The sequence below is a fragment of the Staurois parvus genome, unplaced genomic scaffold, assembly GCF_062004578.1.
Source record: "Staurois parvus isolate SC_StPar_1 unplaced genomic scaffold, SC_StPar_1.0 ptg001045l, whole genome shotgun sequence".
Lineage (NCBI taxonomy): Eukaryota > Metazoa > Chordata > Amphibia > Anura > Ranidae > Staurois > Staurois parvus.
Window position 1 is genome coordinate 2548144 of NW_028318841.1, and position 21961 is coordinate 2570104.

General features: G+C 40.0%; 1 protein-coding gene across 4 annotated transcripts in view; it reads left to right on the top strand.

Annotated features, from left to right (window-relative positions):
- The window catches only part of MBNL3 (muscleblind like splicing regulator 3), a 207054-nt gene that overhangs the window by 42221 nt on the left and 142872 nt on the right, over positions 1-21961 (top strand). The window lies entirely within an intron of this gene.

Consider the following 21961-nt stretch of genomic DNA (forward strand, 5'->3'; position numbering starts at 1 on the left):
TAGATCCAAGCCTCTCACATAAATAGCATGAAGTTGTAGGAAGCCATAATTGGAAGAGACATAAGTTGACCGTATGCTAGTAGAATATTTTAATGAATGTTCATACAAAAATCTCAGCAGTACATTTGATAATGCCAACAGCAACGTGAAAAAAGTCATTTGAAGGTGTTCCAAAATGTATTTTGCTATTAACATTACATTTTTGATGTGAACGGAATCTCCTAACAAAAACCACAAACACTATTAGAAACTCATTTATATGAGAAACTTTTACGAGGCTGCTCCTTCAAATCACCTTTATGGCCAAAAACGAACCAAAATCAGCCAAACATGTTTCAACTAAATACTACTACTATACAGCTGAAGGGCTTGTTCACACCATGTCCATTGAGCTGCATTTTTCTGCACACTGTTGTTTTCTATGTGCCTGTTCACACTATACATGTGCAGAAAGCACAGCATGGAAGCCCTCAATGTTGACATGTGTGGTATGACTGTACGATTTAACATTAGCAGTCCATTGATTTGCGTGGTGTCATCTCAGTTCCTATTTTACAATTACCACCAGACTGTACAGTGTTTTAAAATGATGCATGTGGTGATATAAAAAAATCCTACAGTTAATGCATAGGAAAACTAGAATGTAAGAAATGAATTGTAGGTGTGCATGTGGTCAGGCAAGGAAAGCTGATGGGGAATTAGAAACTAACACAGATGGTGGAAGACATCAGCCGGAGAAGCACACTGAGTTGTGTGATACTAACACATCAGACTCCCCTTACCTACTGTACTCCTGCTCAAAGCATTAGACTCAGGTTTTCTTAACTAATTGGATAATTATTAGTGAGTAATATCATTGGATAATTGTATTTGTTGTGTGCATGTACTTCATTTACAAGAATCATTTTTTTTAAATAGTGCTACATATTAATTAGTAGCCGTTCTCAATCTTTTTACCCCAGAGGAACCCTTAAAATAATTTTTAGGTCTCAGGGAACCTCTAAGAGCAATTCATGGATGGTCAGTGGAAAGCATGCCTCACTTACAGTGTGGTCAGAATATCACCCCTCTAAACAAATAAAAAGATTATTGGTGTCATGCAGCTGGCTCTGCTATGTGCCAGTGGCCTCAAAACTATGCTGGCACTATCAAATGGAAGGTCAGTAAGCCAGAGCCAAAGTAACCCCTAGCAACTTCTGCAGCAGTGGACTCTAAATTGTAGCCATTTGCTTGTGGCCCTCGGACACTATACCTCCCACTGATATGAGGGACTATTCTTCCCTCTCACACCGACAATGGGATACTGTTCCTCCCACAAACACCAGTGATGGCACATAACTTCTTTCTCTAACATCAGTGATGGGGTGCTATTCCTACTGACACCAATGATGGGGCACTATTCCTCCCTCTAACATCAGTGATGAGGCACTGTTCTTTCCACTGACACTAATGTTGAGGTGATATTACTCCCACTGACACCAACAATGGGGCACTATACTCCTCTTGACACCAACAATGGGGGCACTATTCTTCCATGTATTACCAATGATGGGGCACTATTCTTCCAAGTATTACCAATGATAGGGCACTATTCTTCCACGTATTACCAATGATGGGGCACTATTCTTCCAAGTAGTACCAATGATGGGGCACTATTCTTCCAAGTATTACCAATGATGGGGCACTATTCTTGCAGGTATTACCAATGATTGGGCACTATTCTTCCAAGTATTACCAATGGTAGGGCACTACTTTTCCATGTATTACCAATGGTGGGGCACTATTCTTCCAAGTATAACCAATGATCAGACACAATTCTTCCACGTATTACCAATGATGGGGCAATATTCTTCCACCTATTACCAATGATGGGGCACTATTCTTCCAGGTATTACCAATGATGAGGCACTATTCTTCCAAGTATTACCAATGGTGGGGCACTATTCTTCCAAGTATAACAAATGATCAGACACAATTCTTCCACGTATTACCAATGATGGGGCAATAATCTTCCACCTATTACCAATGATGGGGCACTATTCTTCCACGCATTACCAATGATGGGGCTCTATTCTTCCAGGTATTACCAATGATGAGACACTATTCTTCCAAGTATTACTAATGCTAGGGCACTAATCTTCCAAGTATTACCAATGATAGGGCACTAATCTTCCAAGTATTACCAATGGTGGGGCACAATTCGTCTTCCTACTGACCACAGGGGTGCAATGTAATTTTTTTACTCTCAATGACCACCAAGTCTGAGGAATTATCTCTTCCCACTGGTCAAAGTCTGGCCCCCCCTAAAGTCTTGAGGTCCGTAAACTGGCCCTTTTGTTTAGAACATTTAGATACCCCAGCTCTAGAGGAACCCTGGTTGTTTGACTCCTATATAGGTACAACTAAAAATGCAGGATACCATTGGATGGGCGTGAGATCATTTGGATTTGAAATGCTATAATATAATAGCTGTAAATCTACAGCTAGGACTTCATTACTACAATAATGAAAAGCACATTCATGCATTAGCATATGTCAACCACTTATATATAAATAGTAACATGTGCACGGTGTATTTGTTGGCTTTATCTCAGTATTGAATACATACAGACACATGTGCATGCTTATATGCTAAAGTCTGCCTGTTTGGCTTCAAATGCAAAAAAAAAATGAATATGTATCATATAAATGCACAGCATGTCAGAGCATGTGTTAAGGATTTACCTCCATATGTAAGCTGTAAAAAATGTAATATTCAGATTTTTTTTATTAAGGTAGAGCAGAGAGCACAAACGATGTCTACTAACCCCTAAAAAAACAGAGTTTGGTATCCCATTGTCCGGTCAGTCAAGATGATTTCTGATTGGATGACTCTGGTTACTGCACTCTGCACCTAGCTCTTTGACTTCTACAAACTGTTTATAAGCGAAATAATTCTGCTGGAAATGTTAAATTGCCAAAGGCACGATTAATGCATTTCTGTACCCGACTTTTTGTGCTTGCATTGTGTGGTGTTGGAAGGGTTAACTTATTCATTGTAGGAAGTGCAGTCACAGGGGTTAATCAGATTACCAGTGAGGGTTAATGAGAGTATCTTGCGCTTTGTAGAAGCGGAGGTCCTTGGAGAAGCCTTGTCTGTTGTTTTGTGTCATAGAAGTGGCTCAGCAGGAGGAAGTGTGACTGTGAGATCCAGTGAAACACTGCTGTGTGTGTGTGAGGCCACAGCTGGGTGGTTATTCTCACTTCCTCTTCTGTTTCATTCTGTTTACAGCGGTGAAAATGTGAGCTTATTCAGGTGTGCATTTCAGCTCTGGTTTATGGAATGTACTTAAAGCTGGAATCCAGGCAAAATGACTCTCCTTTAAAACATTCCACAGTAACCAGAAAGGATATAAATCCACTTTGTGTGCAACAAATGCCTTTACAAACCCAGATATGAAATTGTAAAAGTGGTACTGACATTGTCACTGTGCTGTTCATAGCCTGTGCAGAGAGCAGACCTGTGGGAGGGGCCCAGCAGGTCCACCCACTAAAGGCTACCTGCAGAAAATGACAGGAGGGGGCAGGAACAAGACCTGTCACCCTGCACAAGGAAAGAGAGCAGCAGTGACTGGTCTTTGAAACAGATCGGAAGACAGAAGGTGGAAACGCTGCACACTGGAACCCAAGCACTATAGAGAGAGGTAAAGCTACAGCTGCAGCCTGAACTCCTCTTGGCTATGCACTTCTGACATGTTTCACCCTGCCTACAGGACTTAATCACAGAGAATATATGAACCTATGATGTCTATGATTAAGCCCGTAGGTGGGGTGAAACATGTCAGAAGTGCATAGCCAAGAGGACTTCACACTGAAGCTGTATCTTTACTGCTCTATATAGTGGCTGGGTTCTGATGTGCAGTATTTCCACCAATCTGATCTAGCTAGCCTTGTTTATTTATTTTTATTTTATGTACTTATATAGCACAGTCAATTTGCTCAGTGCTTTATATATATATATATATATATATATATATATATTGTACAGTCACATCAGTCCCTAACCCTCAAGGGGTGTACAATCTAAAGTCCCTAACTCACATTCATACATACAGGAACAATTTAGCCAGAATCCAATTAACCTCCCAGTGGGTCTTTGGAGTGTGGGAGGAAACCCATGCAGGCAGAGGAAGAACATGCAAACACCAGGCAGGTGGTGCAATGGCTGGGATTCGAACCAACGACCCGAGTACTGCCAGGCGGATGTGCTAACTATTTAGCCACTGTGCTGCCCATTTGAACATCAGCACCCAATTTGTGCTTTGGACTGCAGGGGAAGTTCTAGATTTTTTTCATATGGGTCATAGTGACCAGTCTTTATCACCAAAGTTCCAGCACAAAGGCAAAGCTTCACAATGGATTACTGCACAGATCTGGAAGAAATGCACAAAGCATGCCAAGATCCAAGTAGGAATTTACATGGCTTTTGTATTTAGACAAGCCATCTGCAGGAACTCATAGGAACCAATCAGAACCAGAACCAATCAGAAAGCTCTATAATGGTGAAATATGTTTGGTTGCTATGAGCCCCTTTACATTTTTACTATTTACAAGTTTTTTTTCCTAATTAAAGCAGTATTAAATCCAAAAGCAAACGTGTAATATATTGCATCTTATCAATCTTCAGATGTGGTGGCTGCATTAGTTTTCTTTTTTAGTCTGTTTTCCCTCTGTTTTCATCTGCTGATCTGGCCAGTAACACACCTCGTGTATTAGAGTGCTCCCAAGTGAATGTGCCAGCGTTTCCCACGTATTAATTGTAGAGGGGGTGCTGTGTGTACAGGGAGAGGGGCAGTACATAGAGGGAGGGTAGCAGTGCAGACAGGGAGGGGGGTAATGAGTACAGGGAAGGGGGGCAATGTGTACGGGGGGGGGGGGCAGTTTATACCACCCTACACTGATATGAATAGTCCCTGATCCTTTCCTACACTATCTTAGAAAAACAACTTCAATATACTGTACATACACTTAATTAATTGAATGGCACCCAAATACACCTTTCCAGTCCACCTGTGTTGCAGCTCCTCACAACATGTGGTAACGCACTAGGGTGCATTGCGCTTCACTGTGTTGCAGAAAATGCTACATGTGCAATTTTTGGTCAGTTATTAAATAAAATAATTAATTAGTGTAAATTGCTGTCAGCAATACAACTAGGAGTAATTGAAAATGAAGGCTACAAGATGCTATTGTTCTCTTGCACAGCTTCTGTCTAATGCTTATGAACATGACACTTGAAGTGGAAAAGGTTGTTGACCCACGATGTACAGTTCAGATATAGTTGTTCAGATTAACAAGCCTGGTAATTAATACAAGGACCAGTCCTAGTCTCTGTAGCAGTACACATAAAGTAACATGTCATAGCTCTCTGCTTCATTAACATGTCTGTCTCACCCTGTGCCTCACACATAAATTCTCAGCTGGCCCCACTTATACATGGTGAACATCTAGGTGGCGTGTGGACCTTTTCAGCTGGCATATGCCCATTTTTATAATGGACCTGCTCCAACACGGTGGGCATTCTGTTGATATGTGGACCTACTGTGATTTCATGATTTGTGAAGTTAGAGTACCCACTGTAATTCTTGAACTTAAAGTAGCACTAAGGGCTTAGTACATTCGTTGATTTAAAGAAACACCTGCTGTCCTTGTCATGACCGCCAAGACCTTCATGATTCACAGGTGGAAGAAGAGACAGTGAGGAGAAGGAGCAGTAGGCTCCTATAGCTGTCTGGGAGGAGGAATCAGGGGTGTAAGTTGTCAAATGCTGTGTGTTTTAAATGGATGTACACAGCCCAGACTGGGAGTGTGGACTTAAGGGTGTCTCCTTTGCAGCCATCTAGACAAAGGAGACACCCACACGCAAGAAGGAGGGTGCAGCGTTTCAGGGACCAGCTAGGCGACCAAGAACGATTGAATTTTTTTTTTTTGAGGAAGCAGACCATACATTATATGCAAATCTTGATTTCCTGGACTAAAAAAGGGGAAAAAAAGTTTAATATCACTTTAACCACTTGCAAACCATTTGCCTGCGATCTACTGTAGATGGGCAGCCCGCACAGGTAAAGCGACCTGTATCTGTATGTTGCTGCCTGCTTCCGGGTTTGATGGGGCACAAGCTCAAGCGACAAATTTCCCCCCCCCCCCCCCCCCGGGCACCCACTGTGATTGTACACAGTGGGAACCTGTAAGCAAGTCCCGGCCATTGATTCATGGCTGGAACCTGCTGGTCAGCTGTGTACAATCACAGCCCAGAGCTCTGTGTTGACAATCAGCACAGAGCTCTGTACAGAGGGAACAATCTTTGTTCTCACCTCTGCAAAACAGATCTTTAGTAAGAAGCAGCACACTTTACACATAGTAAACATAGACACACATTTATGTAAAGCGCTAAGCAAACTGTTGGTGCTATATAAATCCTGTATAATAATAACACCTTGGTCGTCCTAGATCTTTATCCCCTCCCAGCCAGTGTCATTAGTACAGTGACAGTATATAGTATTAAAACTGATCACTATATTAATGTCACTCATAATTTCAGTGGCAGTCAGTTCAGTCAATGTCAAATTGCCTGCCACTTTTTTTTTTTTTTTTTGAGACTTGAAACGGTCTCTTAATTATTTTCCCTGCTACTGATTTCAAAACCAATGCAACCATTGTATTACTTTACATGTAAATTTGTATGTCTTTTATATATCTTTTTATGTTGACTGTTTATATAAAAACATTTTTTAGAAATAAATGTTTACACTGGATTTGTAAATGTTTATTTCTAGGATGGAATTTCTGGAGAGCAAAGCAGAAGCTAAAGACAAATTTAGAGAAAGGGGAGATGAGTCCATGCTCCGATTTATTCAGCTGTGTGTGTAATCTGAGCCTCAACTATTGCTTTTGCGAAACTGCTGTTAAAATTAGCCTGGTTGATGTTTAAAAAGAAACTGGAGATTTACCTGCAAGCTGTAAAACATAAATATTAAATACTCAGATTTAACAAAATAAACATAAATACAGTATATTATCATAAATAAAGCAAAGATATACAAAATCACTACACATTTCATTTAAAGTAAACTTAAAATAAACATTTTACTGAGTTGAGTGGAATGAATCTTCAATGGGCCACATTATGTCTACTGAAGTCAACATCTATCAAGGGATGAGGTGTGTCCTGAGATTGCCACCATCCCTACATATTTAATATGAGCAAGAGCAATCCCCCCCAAAGAGACTTTAAAGGCAATTTAGTAGAACTGTGTTATAAAACATAAAAATCAATTTTTTATTTATACACATAATTGCTGTTTTGTTAGTACATGAGTCACATATAAGCACAAGAATAACCAAATATCCAACATTTCCCGTTAACAAAATGGGAAATGTGTGATATTTGCTTACTCATTTGCGTATGTGAGTCATGTACTAACAAAACAGCTGTTGTTGAGATTTTAACAATATTTTATTGTTTGTATTAATAAAAATGGATTTTTAGGTTTTATAACATAGTTGTACTAAATTGCCTTCAAAGTCATATTGGGAGGATTGCTCTTGCTCAGATTGAGATCAATACCTATGTAATTCCAGAACAGATTATAACATTTTTGTTGATTACCATTATAGTAATAACTGCTTACTATGTTTTATCCCACATAAAAGGCGTTATAGAACATTTCCTGAAATATTCAGCTCCAAAATTATGTAAGAAATGAAAGCACAAATTCAACATAGCTGAGGCCTCTTTCAATGTAAAATCTTACACCAGAGGGCCACAAAAAATGAGAGGGGAAAAGAACACCTGTTTTAAAAGTCTGCTTTAAGGGTTGGTTTACATCTATATGGTTTCTGTGGTTAAACACGTACTGCAGAAACTGCAGGAACATTAAAATATTAATTATCCTAAACAGCAGTAGGTCACATCAATGAGCCGTGCAACATTTACACAGTGGGGAAAAAAAGTAGATCTCAACTATTTTTTTTTTTTGAACAGTTCCTTCGTTTTAAAGAGGACCTGAACTCTGGAAAACAAATTCAGGTGGTGGGAAAACGGCCATACACCAGCATTGTTTGTGGTCTCCTTGAAGATGAACTTTCTCCTATTACTGACTTATCATGCCTTGTTCTGCACTGTGGAGGCGACCATCTTGGTATTGGTAGAGTCAGGGCTTTGATTCCTCATGTCAGAGCCTCCAGCAAAGAGAAGAGTGAGTAAAAGAGTAGTGGCCTCACCAAAGCTCACTCCAGATCTCATGAGACTAGCATTTAAAGAGAGCAGTGCCTTAAATCGCACAGTGCAAAATAAACAGCTATGAGGCTGTAGGCAGGCCTTTCTGAACTTTTTCAACACAGAGGAACCCTTGAAATAACTTTCTAGTCTCAGGGAACCCTTGCTAAAAATTAAAATATTTTCAAATCATGATACATTAGTGTGATGGTCAGTAGGAAGAATACTCCTTACATTTGTGGTCGTTGGGAAGAATAACCCCCTTATAGATAGCTAAAAAGATCAATGGCGTCAGTGGGAACCTATCTGAGAGGCAGAAATTGCCCATTGCTCAAGGAACCCCTAGCAACCTTTGGAAGAACCCCAGGGTATAATGGAACCCTGGTTGACAAACCCTGCTGTAGACACGTGGATGCCTAAACACCCTCACATAACGGGAATCGTACTGTTATTTTTCAGGAGGAAATCCAGACAAAATAGTAAATCAGTCAGGGTAATACTTAGGCAAATTTTAACATTTCTAAATGTTTCCTATAACATAGCAAATCTTAATTTTTTGCATTCAGGTCTACTTACTCATAGGAAAGCATGCTAAATAACAGAATCCAGTGGCACATGATGTTTTGCATGTTTTTTTTAATACACATTATATTAACATATCAGGTGTTTTATCCTGTAGGCCTCTACCCCAAAAGTTGTTTGTACACAGCATAATAAACGACTTAAAAAGAACACACATATTACAGCTCCACTCAGATATGAGCACACATAATTCAACTGAATGAGGTGCAGACTGACGCTGCTGAAAATTATTTTTAAAGGAAAGACTAGGGCTAATATTGATCAATTATTGGGTCCTGTTTATTATGGCATAGATATCCAGGTGACTGCAATAAGCCCTGTAGCTCAAAATAGGCAATGTGCCTGATGAAGAAAATAAACAAAAAAATCTGATTGGTTGTTCTGTATTACAGCGATTGCTTTTCACATTTCACTGTGCTGTATTTGCACTGTAGTGCATTAAAATGAAATTTAGCAGGCTGAATGGACAGTGTGTAATACTGTGGCCACTCCTTTGGGTGAGGCAATGAGTCATTCAGTGATTTATGGGGATTGTTGATCTACTGATCTCTATAAGCTGTTAGAGTAGCATGTTTTATAGTTGGAGCTGATAAATTTTTACCACGGGTCTTTACAGTTAACATGTAAGTACACTGGAGAAAGTGTGTGTGTATAAATATATATTTGCCATAACTATAGCAGCTCATGCAGCTTCAGTAGGTCCTAACAACATAGGGGTCCCACTACCCAGAGAAGAGTATGGCTTACAGTGTGACAAGAAGGATTCATCCAGGTAGCAATAGTATTCATGAATTAGGTAAGTCCAATGTGTTTATAGTGCACATGACTATACGGCTCTGACATGTTCTGCCTTGTTTCTGGAAACTATTGAACAGTTTAAATTTCTTTGGAGGAAAGACTAATGTACAGTCGGAGAGCTCATGCATGGGTGCAAAAAATACCACTTCCAGATCCATACTGTGTGATTTATTTATTTATTTTACAGATCCAAATACAGTACTGTTATGACAATGTATCTGTACATAACAGTGTTTTGGCTCTGTAACTTGGAGCAGCATTCAGTGATGTAAAAAAAAATGCCCAAATCCTGTTATACACGTGCAAAACATGTACCATATGTACATATGTAACTCAGTTTTAGTGGATGAAGTAGAATGAATAAAGAGCCACTCTCAGCTAGGGTTCCTCCAAAAGTTGCTAAGGGGTTCCTTGAGCTGTAGATGATTAACCTCCTATCTGATGGCGCCAAGGTAGTCCCAGGTCTAAAGCCTCTTGCCAGTGACAGGACACTAATGATCTTTTTAGCTGCTTGAAAGGGGGCATTCTGACCATCACAAGCTTTTTTCCCAAAGACCGCCAAAATAATGAACCCTCAATCTTAGCAGGGGTTCCCTGAGACCTGAAAATGATTTCAAGCATTCTGGTTGGGTAATAGGGATGAGAAAGGCTGCTCTAGGCAACGCATGGACGTATATGTGTCTAAAGTACTATAAATGCAAGTAGTTTACACGCCATTACATGCACTATTTACACTTTTCACAGCCAGCTTTTGGCAGCAAGATGAGGTATGCGTATTTGTATTTTTATTATGCCCCGTGCATGAATCCTAATACTCCAAATATAGTCATATAGATACATTCAGGACAATTTGTGTGGAAGCAGCTACCGTACCAATATATAGCATTTTTGGTTAGAGATGATAGCCCAAGCACTTGTGATTACACAAGCAAATACAGTGACTATAAAATGAACCATTAGGAGGAGATTTGCTAAAATGTGAATGTGCAAAATCTGGTGCAGCTCTGCATAGAAACCAATCAGCATCCAGGTTGTATTGTCAAAGCTTAATTGAACAAGCTGAAGTTAGAAAGCGATTAGCTACCATGCACAGCTGCACCAGATTCTGAGTAGTAGTTTTCGTAAATCTCCTCCGGTATGTCCTTGGTGGTAACTGAGTCTAGAATTTAAAGCACTGAAAGTCCATTGTGGTAACCACTAAGCCACTATGCTGCCTGTACTTTAGGAATGTTTTTTCAATATGGTAGTGTTAGTTATTGCTTTAGATTATGGGTCTTGTTTGTGTTTTTTATTAAGATGGAGCTTGCATCCATAAGGCTTCTTCCTTCAACTTAGACCAGTACATCCTAAGTGGGGAAAGCTATGGAATCAAAGAGGCCAACTGGAAAATGTTTCATAAATGACAACACTGCACAGGGCAGATCATCTCTGTTATGTCATGATGTTGATTTATTAATATTTGCCAGACCAATGAACCTGTGTTTGACTCAAATAACCAATTGGATTAGAATAATACTAAACAGAAGAGACCTTTCCCCCAGCCTGAGTTTTTCTGGTGAACCAATTGTGCTTGTGAGGCCATGACAGGGGCTGTTTTGTAAAAACAATTGAAGGAAGAAAAGCCGATGTCACTCATAGCAATCAGCCATATTTTTTTGCGTATAGTACAGAGCAGCTCTTTTCCATCCTCCAGGCTGGTGACAACTTTGCCTGCATGGAAAGATACTAGTAATAATGTTAATATATTGGTTAACGTACTCCCCACTGAAAATTCTAAGTATATTAAGATTCACACAATTAATAGCAAACTGCAGTAAAAGTACAACTCCCCCCATCCTGACCTCCCTTTTCTTTGTTGTAAGAAAAACAAAAACCTTGCAGTACTATGTTTCAGAAAATCCTGCTGTAGGCTAGTAGACTGCTTTAGGTTAGTCATATAGGCATCTGGTTGCATCTGCTTCAGCTCTGCTGAATTGGGGGATCAGAATTCTCACAAAGCCCATGATGAACCATCTTTACCTAAACTCCATTTGCCAAGGGCCTTCTGCTGACATTATGGGGTTTATTTACTAAAGCTGGAGAGTCCAAAATCAGACTCCCTTCTGCATAGAAACCAATCGGCTTCCAGGTTTCATTGCCAAAGCTTCATTGAACAAGCTGAGGTTAGAAGCTGATTGGTTTCTATGCAGAAGGGAGTCTGATTTTGGACTCTCCAGCTTTAGTAAATAAACCCCTATGTGACCAATACCTTGACATATGGCCTTGTGTCCATTCATTATGGGACCCTAGAGCAGCATTTTTGTTTTAAATAAGCATTACAAGATTTTTTAAAATAATTTTATTATAAATCAAGGGCTCGGTGGATACATCTTAATTGTAGGTATACTTTAAGGGACATGTATAAAGGTACATAGCCACAGGTAATAGCATTTATAGAGGTCTATGAACTCCAAAGTAAATAGAAAATGTCTTTAAACATATAGAAGCGGTGCTGTGCGATAATTTATTGAAAGGGTATATTATTATTCATATATAAAGCTTTACAGTTATTAAAACTGAGCTAAATCTTCCTATCCTTTACAGCCAAGGACAGTGCCACCTTTCAGTCTGCAGTTGCCATGGTGTTCTGCATGCGACAAGCCATTTGACTCCACAAAGCTAACTAAACTAAATGGCACTTAAACTACAGCATTTCATGCTTTCTGGGCTGCTGGGTGAGAATGAATTTACGTTTTCCATTCATGTAATGCATATGTGCTGTGGCAAAGAAGGTGGGCTTTAAAGCCCACATGCCTGACATATGCATCCATTGGAGGCAGAGCTTTCAATGCTGGGTGTATGCTCACTGTCAAAGATAGCTCTCAGCCACTACTAATGATCGGGAGTCAGCAGTCCCAGCATCCAATCGCATGAGCACTGTGACAGACAATCAGAGTGGTTGTGTAATTGGCTGATCATTCCCAGAGCATACAGACCCTATTAAAGGGATGCCAGGACTGAGCGGGAAGGAGTAAATAACAGTAACGTTAAAGCATGTCCTTGTTGCTGATTACCTACCTTCACTGAATATGTCATCCTTCATCTGGTTCACTCAGTAGTTGCTCTGAAATAGCTTATTCTTTTTCAGATCAAACTGTTTCTCTTTGGTTTCCTGTTTGGGGGAAAAGGAGGCATAGCAGCCATTGGTCTTCAGTCACAGGTCTTGGCACACCCCTTCTGTAGCTCTTTCTCCAGGAAGCAGTAATGTAATTCAGCCCCATTTGCAGTGGTGGACAGAGCGAGACTCTCAGACACATTCAGCATGTACAGGCCTAGTGTACCTTCCCACATTCACTAAGATTCCCTGTGGTTGATGGGAGCTGTAGTTTCCTTTTTGCTGCAGAGAGAGAGGAGAGGAGAGAATATGATGTAATCCCTGCTGTTACACCTCCTCCTTGGTAGAGCAGATGTTGCTAAATTTTGAATTCTAGTGAAGAGGTCATGGAAATTCAATTAGACTTTTCTCCTAAATGGTAAGGATTTTCAAATTTTATTCACTTTTTAGTGTTTTGTGTAGGGGGTGTACTAATGGGTGATTTTTTTTTTTTTTTAGTTTTTTGACCTATTTTATATGTTTAGAAAATTTAATCCTAAAAATAACCTTAGTTTATGGAGATAAAATAGCGATTCGTGAACAAATAAGACTTTCTCATTTCATGTGAAAAAAATACCAATTCCTAACCTAAACTACATTTGGAGAGTGGATATTTGTTTGAGAAATTTATAGAGATAAAACAACTCCTCCATCTTGGTGACTTGAGCCTTTTCTTTGTCATTGTTTTCAATGCCTTTTTTGCCCTAGGGTTAGAATGATATGATTTTGATAGGTGTGTAGCAGGAAATACTTGTCAATGTACAACTTTTTACCTCTTTCAATTTGTGCATGTCAGAGTTATGGCAGTGACAGGCTCTGGTCTAGACTAGAAGTATCCATATCTGAGGGATGAGACTAGGTGAGGTCAGATCTAAATTAAGATGTAAACAGCTGATTCCAGCCAGCTACATTTTCTTCGGCGGGAATAGAACTAATGTGGCATCTCCTGTCTTAGCTGTAATGAGTTTGACATGTGTGGGTCAAATCTGATTAACCTTCCCCATCCTATTTCCTTTTTGCTGAGATCTAATCACATGTCTGTTGTTTCTCCCTATATATTCTTGTTATAACATTTTCATTCTGCAAACAAAATCAAATTAGATTAATGAATAAACTTTGTTTCATTAAAAAAAAAAATGTTCACACAAAGGAGACCAGCATTGCAGCCTAGTCTTTTCACTCAAGTGCCAATGAAGGGAGATAATGTCCTACTTGTTTATGGAAGATACATTCTTTTGTTGCAACACACTGGGGCGAATTCAATAAGGTCTCCTCACATGGATGATTAGGGTATACACCTGAATCTAGTGGCTGAGATCACAGGCACATGCAAACCGTGGTAGCCGCTGAGCCTGTACTAGTATTGGCAGGCTGAGATGAGCCATTACAATTTGCATGTATCCACATATGCAGCAGTTACCTCCTGCTAGGGAAGCATCTTTCTACATCCAGCAACAATCATACATCCCTAAATGCAGGTAACCACTGCAGGTGTATTTACCTACGGACAGCCTTGGCCACTGATTGCTTGTCATTCATTTACACAGGCAGAGCAGCTACAGCTAAATGTAAAGGTGATTCTGGTTGCAAATAGCCAGGAATTCTTGCCAATGGAATTTGCAGACTGGACCTAATCACTCAAGGTAATGGGAACTAAAGCTTTTTGAACTTTTCTGGCAAAATGGCTCTTCAAAAAGTCTTACACCAGATTTATAAAAGCTCTGCTTCCAGTTTTTGTAGCTTTACCAAAACGTGCTGCTCCAAATTCAAAAAGAATTACCACCAGTTCATAAATGGCTAAACTGAGGGTAATTAATACCAATTCCAACTTGGTGTACAGAAACAAGCAGAGTGCCTGTCTCTGTATGTAGTGTAGTAGGGCAGCATGTTTGCCACCACTACCCCACTGTCACTGGTTGTCCTAGTAAACAGTGATGCTGACCGTGGGCAGAGTCTGTTGGGGAGCGGAAGACCTTTTCTTGTTATTGAAAGTAGGCAGGCTGTCTATTGGTAGTCCATTGGCTATGGAGTATGCTTGCTGTCACTAACAAGGAGAATGGACTAGATAGAGAACTAGTGTTTCTGAATCGCCATCAAGCTCCACTCACTAAGCTACAGAACTCCTTGGTTACTGTGCTGTCTGTGTGCAATGGTGTAGAGGGTGAACTTCGCTTCACTGAGCTTCATTGAGGATGGACACTCCAGTCCGAGTGCTTCTCCCACAACAAATGTCAATACTTCCCCCAACTTCAAGTATACTTCCCCCAACTTCAAGTACCTGTTTCCAGTACAGTCCAAGCAGAACAAACTTGCATGGACTGACTGTTCTAGGGTGCCCCTATCTTAAATATGGGTTACCACTCTGCGGCCACTATCAGTTGAGTCTGTCCTTGTCCAGGACTTTGGCCTAAGGAGTATCCCTGGGGCTAAATGTGGGCTACATCCTACTGAAGCTTTATTTGTCTATTAAAAACAGTGCTTTGGTTTTTTTTTTTCATTGACACTTCTTAAGCCAAATACCATGAGTGCCCACATCACTTTAAGGTTTGATGTTTGGTAGTGATCTCTGTGTGTTCCCAGACCCTTGACATGATTGACGTGATTGACATGGAGTGCAGGTACAACTTGTATATGTTAAGTGTGTGTATAAAGTTTTTCATAGGGCGTCTCTGAAAATTTGAAATATAAACAAGATCATGTAATGTTGCGTGGTTTGCCTACTTTGCAAGGACAAAGCCTTGAAATTGTAGTATCAAGATAACAGCATTAGTCACTGAAGGACATGACAGAAATGAGGAATATTAGTAGAGTGCTGAGTGAGGAAATAGAGCTGCTGAAAGGCCCGCGGGCAGTTTACTAGTCCAACAATAAACACCGCCCAGATTTGCAGATCTGTAGTATACTGCAATAGACTCACCTGGAAGCGTTGAAATGGATTTGCAGATGGAGCACTTTCAATTGAGATTTGTGATCTGATCAGACATCTTTGCAGTATGCATCATGAAAGGAAATCCTCTCTAATACCATTTAACCAATCTTGTGTGTAAGTTGAGAAGCCATGCTATAATATTTAAGCAGCAAGTTAAACAAATAAACTTTTTTAAAATCAACCCAACTACCTGAGAATGTGAGAATATTGTGTCAGTTGGCACATTCCTAGGAGTCACATACAGACCCACTCAACTACTTCCTCAACCTGTCAGACGATCTGCATATTATAAAGTATTCAGATTACCAGACCTTGGTGTGGTGTGCTGCATTATTTTTTTTCTGCCGTTATTCCTTTTATTTTCACCTGGTGATCATGCCAGTTATATACTTCCTAAGGTGACAACACTTACTCCTCATACTCCCATCAATGAAGGCACAGCGTTATGGCCCTAGAACCAGAAAGTTTGTTATGACCACAGAACAGTTCCCAACTATTCATTTCCTTAACATAGAGGGAAGATGTGTTCTGTAGTCCACAAAGAGATATTGAAACAGTGCTAACTGATATTTTTCAGCAGAGACTGAAAGCACAGGAAGTTGTCAGCTCACTAGAATTGTTTAGACCAAAAGGGAACAAATAGTTGAAATTCATTGTTTGGGCTTGCATTCGCAAGAAGAACGAATACAGTGATGTAGGAGAGAAGATTGCATATGGAGCTTCACAGTGGTCTTTGAAGCTGTTATTGTTGGCAAGGAAGGGCTTAATGGATACAATTAATTTTTAATCTGAGTTATTAACACCATGGTTTTCTTTGCAGCCTTTCTCAACATTTTTACCCCAAAGGAACTCATTAAATAACTTTCAGTTCTTGGGCAACCTCTGTTAAAACCAATTTTTTGTTGGCATGCCTAGCTAGTCCTACAAAACAGATTTACCAGATATGCTGCTGCAGTTGAGAGCCTTGATTTTGCTTTTCCTTTCTTTTTCATTGGTTCTACATCCTGTGGGATTGTTCCTTTACCAGTTTATCCATGTTGGCCTGTGATAATATTGATGCGATAGCTATGGCCTTTTCTAGTTATATTTTTGGCCGTGGTCCGCCATGTTTTTGTTCAATCCTATGTAATAAGTATGACCATCAATAAAGATGGAATAAAAAAAAAAAAAAAATTGAGTCAGTGGGAAAAATGCCCTTTACATTGATGACCAGATAGCCACCCATACAGACAGCTAAAAAGATAATTGTGTCATGGGACTGGCTCTGCCAAGTGGTGTTGTACATAGAACTATGCTGCCAATATCTAATGGGAGGCAAATCAACCACAGATAATTGAGCCTCTAGTAACCTCTGGAGGAATCCTGGTTGAGAATGGCTGTTTATAGCGGGTTCTAATCTTAAACTTGTGAAAATCTGCCTAATCATGCTGATATTTAAATTGCATGGCCCAATTAAGTGTACATTTTGCATATTTATTGAAGAAAGTTGGAACACGTGTCAGTGTCATCATTTGTCTCCAGAAAAATTAGCATCCTCCATCCTTGCAGTCATAATGTCAATAGTACAATACCAGTATGATGCATATGCTTTAGTACAGGCATCCCTACACCCCACTGTCTCCCTAATTGTACAGTATAGACATCCCTAGCAACCTGTTCTCTGTGCTGGCTGGCATTTATTGTCCACTAGCGTTACCCTTTTGGTTCACATCTGTGCTAGCAGAAGTTTTTTAATTGCATTTTATAGTAAATTTGATCAAAAATTGATTTATTGAAGTATTTAGCATATGGCCCACCCTATCATTTACATCTACAGAATGTAAAACTGCTCCAAATTATTCACATGTAATGCAACTTTAGATGTTCTGATTGTTATGAAACATTTGAATGATGTGCATTTTCAACTGGTGAAAAAACAAACTGAATTGAGGTATTTTCTTAAGAATCTTGTTTCTAGACGGTTACACTGTATTTAGGCTAGTCATTGTATATAACCTATACAGAGTTACCTCCCCAGCCCCAGCAATGTATGAAAGAATTTAAAGTATGCATAGAAAAAAATGCAGCGTCGGAACTATGACAATTCAGTATGGAATCCGGCAGTGCAAGTATGGCTGTATGTCAGCACTTAATCCTTCCTGTGAATTTCTTAGTAGAGACCCTTTATACTGTACATGACCTCCCACCATTCTTGGGTTTATTCCACCTCATCAGTTACAGCATTTGTAAACCAAAATGTTGAGAACATGGCATACTGACAAAGTATGTTGGCTTTAACCGGATACTGCCAAGAACACCTTTGCCGTGTACTGCAAACATGCCAAGCACTATAGCTTGATCCTAACTGTTAACAGGATCTCCTGGCACCAAACAATATTTATACATTCAAGCTCTGAGTTTCTCTGAGAACAGAATGTTACATTCCACATTATCTGTTTGATGTTTTATTAGCTTAGAATTGTGTTCAAGTATGTGGATGTTTCTTACTTTTCCTACTTTGTTCATTATTAAATATAGATGAGACTAAATACATCTCCTTTCCTTTATCAGTTTCTTCTTCTAAGACAGAAGTAAGCCTTTAAGATATGCATATATGAAATCTATATTGTTCATGTTCAGTGTATTACACATCTCTTCCAAAAACTCTTCCTAAGCTGTCTGTCTTGTCTTGGTGGAAAACCTGTGTGCAGTATAAAAAACTACTGCTAACTATTTAGATTTTTGTAGGAAAAAGATGCCAAGTGGGAATCCTATCCAGTTGTTTTCAATGTGCTATTGTGTTGAGCCAGTGTTGATCTATTCAGACATGGTGTGAACAATCCCTCAGAAACAATACAACTGTTGCCCAAAAGAGTGCAGGTACTTAAAACGGAAACAAATTAACTATACTTGGCTCTTTTCTAACAGTTTGAATTCCATGAGGGGTCCCTCATTGGTGTCAGCATCTTCTCTCTGGGTGTGGGATGACATAACTCCTGGGAGCCAGTCATCCCGGGAACACAGAGACAATGCACAGCTCAGTGAACATGCCACAGAAAACTGTAAACCGGCAGGTAGGTTTATTTTATTGCAGAAGAGACATTGCATGTCTCTAGTGCCATAAATAGCCTGTCCACAAGCTTTTGTAAAATGCCTTCAGTTTTGCTTTAATGTAATGTGTTACGTCACATTAAGAGTGAATGGGCTGCCTTAACATAATGCGCATTATTTGTTATTACACAGTATATTCACAGTGATAAAGCAAACTAAATGCCATTCGGTATGAGTTTATATCTACTTTAAGCCCCAATTTTTATTCCACTTTTATATTCTCCAAAATCACAGAGGTAATATTACATTCCTATAAGATTTCTGCCCATTCTCCTATATGACTCCAGGTGGGCTTATCCTGTGTTTTACTGTTTTGAATCTCAAGTCTCATCATGCATCAGGTTACTGACACAGTTTTCGATATGCGTGTGCAAGTTTTAGGAGCTTGATGCTTCAAAAGAGAAGTGTGTGACTACAATGGTTCACTGACTATAGACAGGAAAGTATGGTGGTCACACACTTGTCTGCACCTAGTCTGACATGTGATGGTCACCTGCTTCACTGTTGCTACTTTCCTGTCTTGGCAGAAAAATCTATAAGAGATACAGGCAATGTAAACAATTATATCGACAAATTGATATTTCAGTTCCGCTGCATTGATTACTAAACACTGACTCAATGATGGGATTATATTTTAAATCCAAGTCTCGTCACTGTAACTTTCATATAAGTTCACCAAGAAACCTCACATGAATACTTTGTTGTATAGTGGTGCTAGATATGCTTGCTTTTAGTAAAATAAATAGAAATGTCTCGGGACAGCTAGACACATGACATAAAAGGATGTGGTTCAAGCGTTTTAGATAATTTGCCTTGGGCGAGATAGAATGTAAATATAGCCCTGCCCACATATCACTGTAGGAGCTGACTTTTCTATAGCAACTATGTAAACTGCTTGGAGGTGTGTGCAGAATTAGATGGCAAAATGTAACATTTGTATGAAAAGAATGCAGGGTCAGTTAAAGCGTATATGTGCCCCCAGCTAGGTTAGTAATGCTACCCATACACACCCATTTCTCTCCAACAATGATGGGAATTAAGAGATCTGTCAGTCCTACACTGGATTGCAAATTTGCCAGGACCCAATTTCAGTGACACATCTTGGAAAATGGTGGTTGACCAGTCATACTTATTTTCCATCTTGTTGAAAAAATTTTGTGAGAGATAACAAGTACTTCTAATATTCACCAGAGACTCTTATTGTTCAACTGTCAACCTGTATACACTACCTGGATGAAAAAAAAACCTCCATATGATCACATCATTTCTGAATTGTAAATATTAATGGAATGCTGTCTTTATGGCTATCAGTAAATTCAAAAATCATATGAAAAATATATGGCCATTCTCCTGGATAAGCATAATCTTGGGAAATAACAAAGCTTTCTGTGCCATTATAATGGATCAGGAACAGGCTAAATAGCATGCACCACATTAATAAAGCAGAGAGACCTGATTCCATAACGGCACAGAAGGAGTCACGGCAAGCAGCACTAGCTCTCCTGATCTAATGGCATAGGAAACAGGGAAATTCACTGCGGGCCTTCGCCCCTTTTGTCAATAAGGGGAAGGATCTGCTCCCTTTTCTTCTTTGAGAAGAGTGGCACAGGCTTCATAGCTGTGCCACTCCTTGTTAATATACACACTATAATGCCAAAAGTATCGGGATGCCTGCCTTTACATGTGCATGAACTTTAATGGCATCCCAGTCTTAGTCCATAGGGTTCAACATTGAGTTGGCCCACTCTTTGCAGCTGTAATAGCTTCAACTCTTTTGCAAAGGTTGTCCACAAGTTTTAGGAGTGTGTCTATAGAAATGTTTGACCATTCTTCCAGAAGCGCATTTGTGAGGTCAGGCACTGATGTCGGACAAGAAGGCGTGGCTCACAGTCTCGGCTCTAATTCATCCCAAAGGTGTTCTATCGGGTTGAGGTCAGGATTCTGTGCAGACCAGTAAAGTTCCTCTACCCCAAACTCGCTCATCCATGTCTTTATGGACCTTGCTTTGTGCACTGGTGTGCAGTCATGTTGGAACAGGAAGGGGCCATCCCCAAACTGTTCCCACAAAGTTGGGAGCATGAAAATGTCCAAAATGTCTTGGTATGATGACTCCTTAAGAGTTCCCTTAACTGGAATTAAGAGGCCAAGCCCAACCCCTGAAAAGCAACCCCACCCCATAATCCCCCCTCCACCAAACTTTACACTTGGCACAATGCAGTCAGACAAGTACCGTTCTCCTGCCAACAACCAAACACAGACATGTCCATCCGATTTCCAGACAGAGAAGCATGATTGGTCACTCCAGAGAACACATCTCCATCCGACACTTTGCATTGCACTTGGTGATGCAAGGCTTGGATGCAGCTGCTCGGCCATGAAAACCCATTCCATGAATCTATCTATGTGCTATTGTTGTGGTAATCTGAAGGCCACAAGAAGTTTGGAGGTCTTTAGCTAGTGGCTCTGCAGACAGTCGGCGACTTCTGCACACTGTGTGCTTCAGCATATGCTGACCTTGCTCTGTCATTTTACGTGGCCTACCACTTTGTAATAATATAATAGTTGACCGTGGAATATTTAGTAGCAAGGAAATTTCACGGATGGACTTATTGCACAGGTGGCAACCTATCACAGTACCACACTTGAATTCACTGAGCTCCCGAGAGCAACCCATTCTTTCATAAATGTTTGTAGAAGCAGTGTGCATGCCTAGATGCTTGATTTTATACATCTGTGAGCATGGAGGTGATTGGAACACCTGAATCAAATGATTGGGAAGGGTGTCCTAATACTTCTGGCAATATTGTGTGTGTATATACATATATACACACACATATATATATATACACACACACACACACACACACACTGGGGGGGGTGTACCCTCATTTCTTACCCCAGTGATGGGGTGAATGGATATCTCGCAGAGAGGGACTTTATCTGAAGGGTTTAGAGCAGCCTTTTTCAACCAGGGCGTCTTGACAAAATGCCTAAAAATTGTGTACAAGCTAGCAGGTGGATCAAGCGTGCCTGTTTAGTTACACAAAATCACAGGTTCACATTGTGCACCATTACAACTTTCTAGCCACTGGCGACATAGCAACCAACATTGTCTTCAGTTGATAAGAAGGATATTGGGCACCTGCACATCATCCTTGCTTTCCCCTTCCCT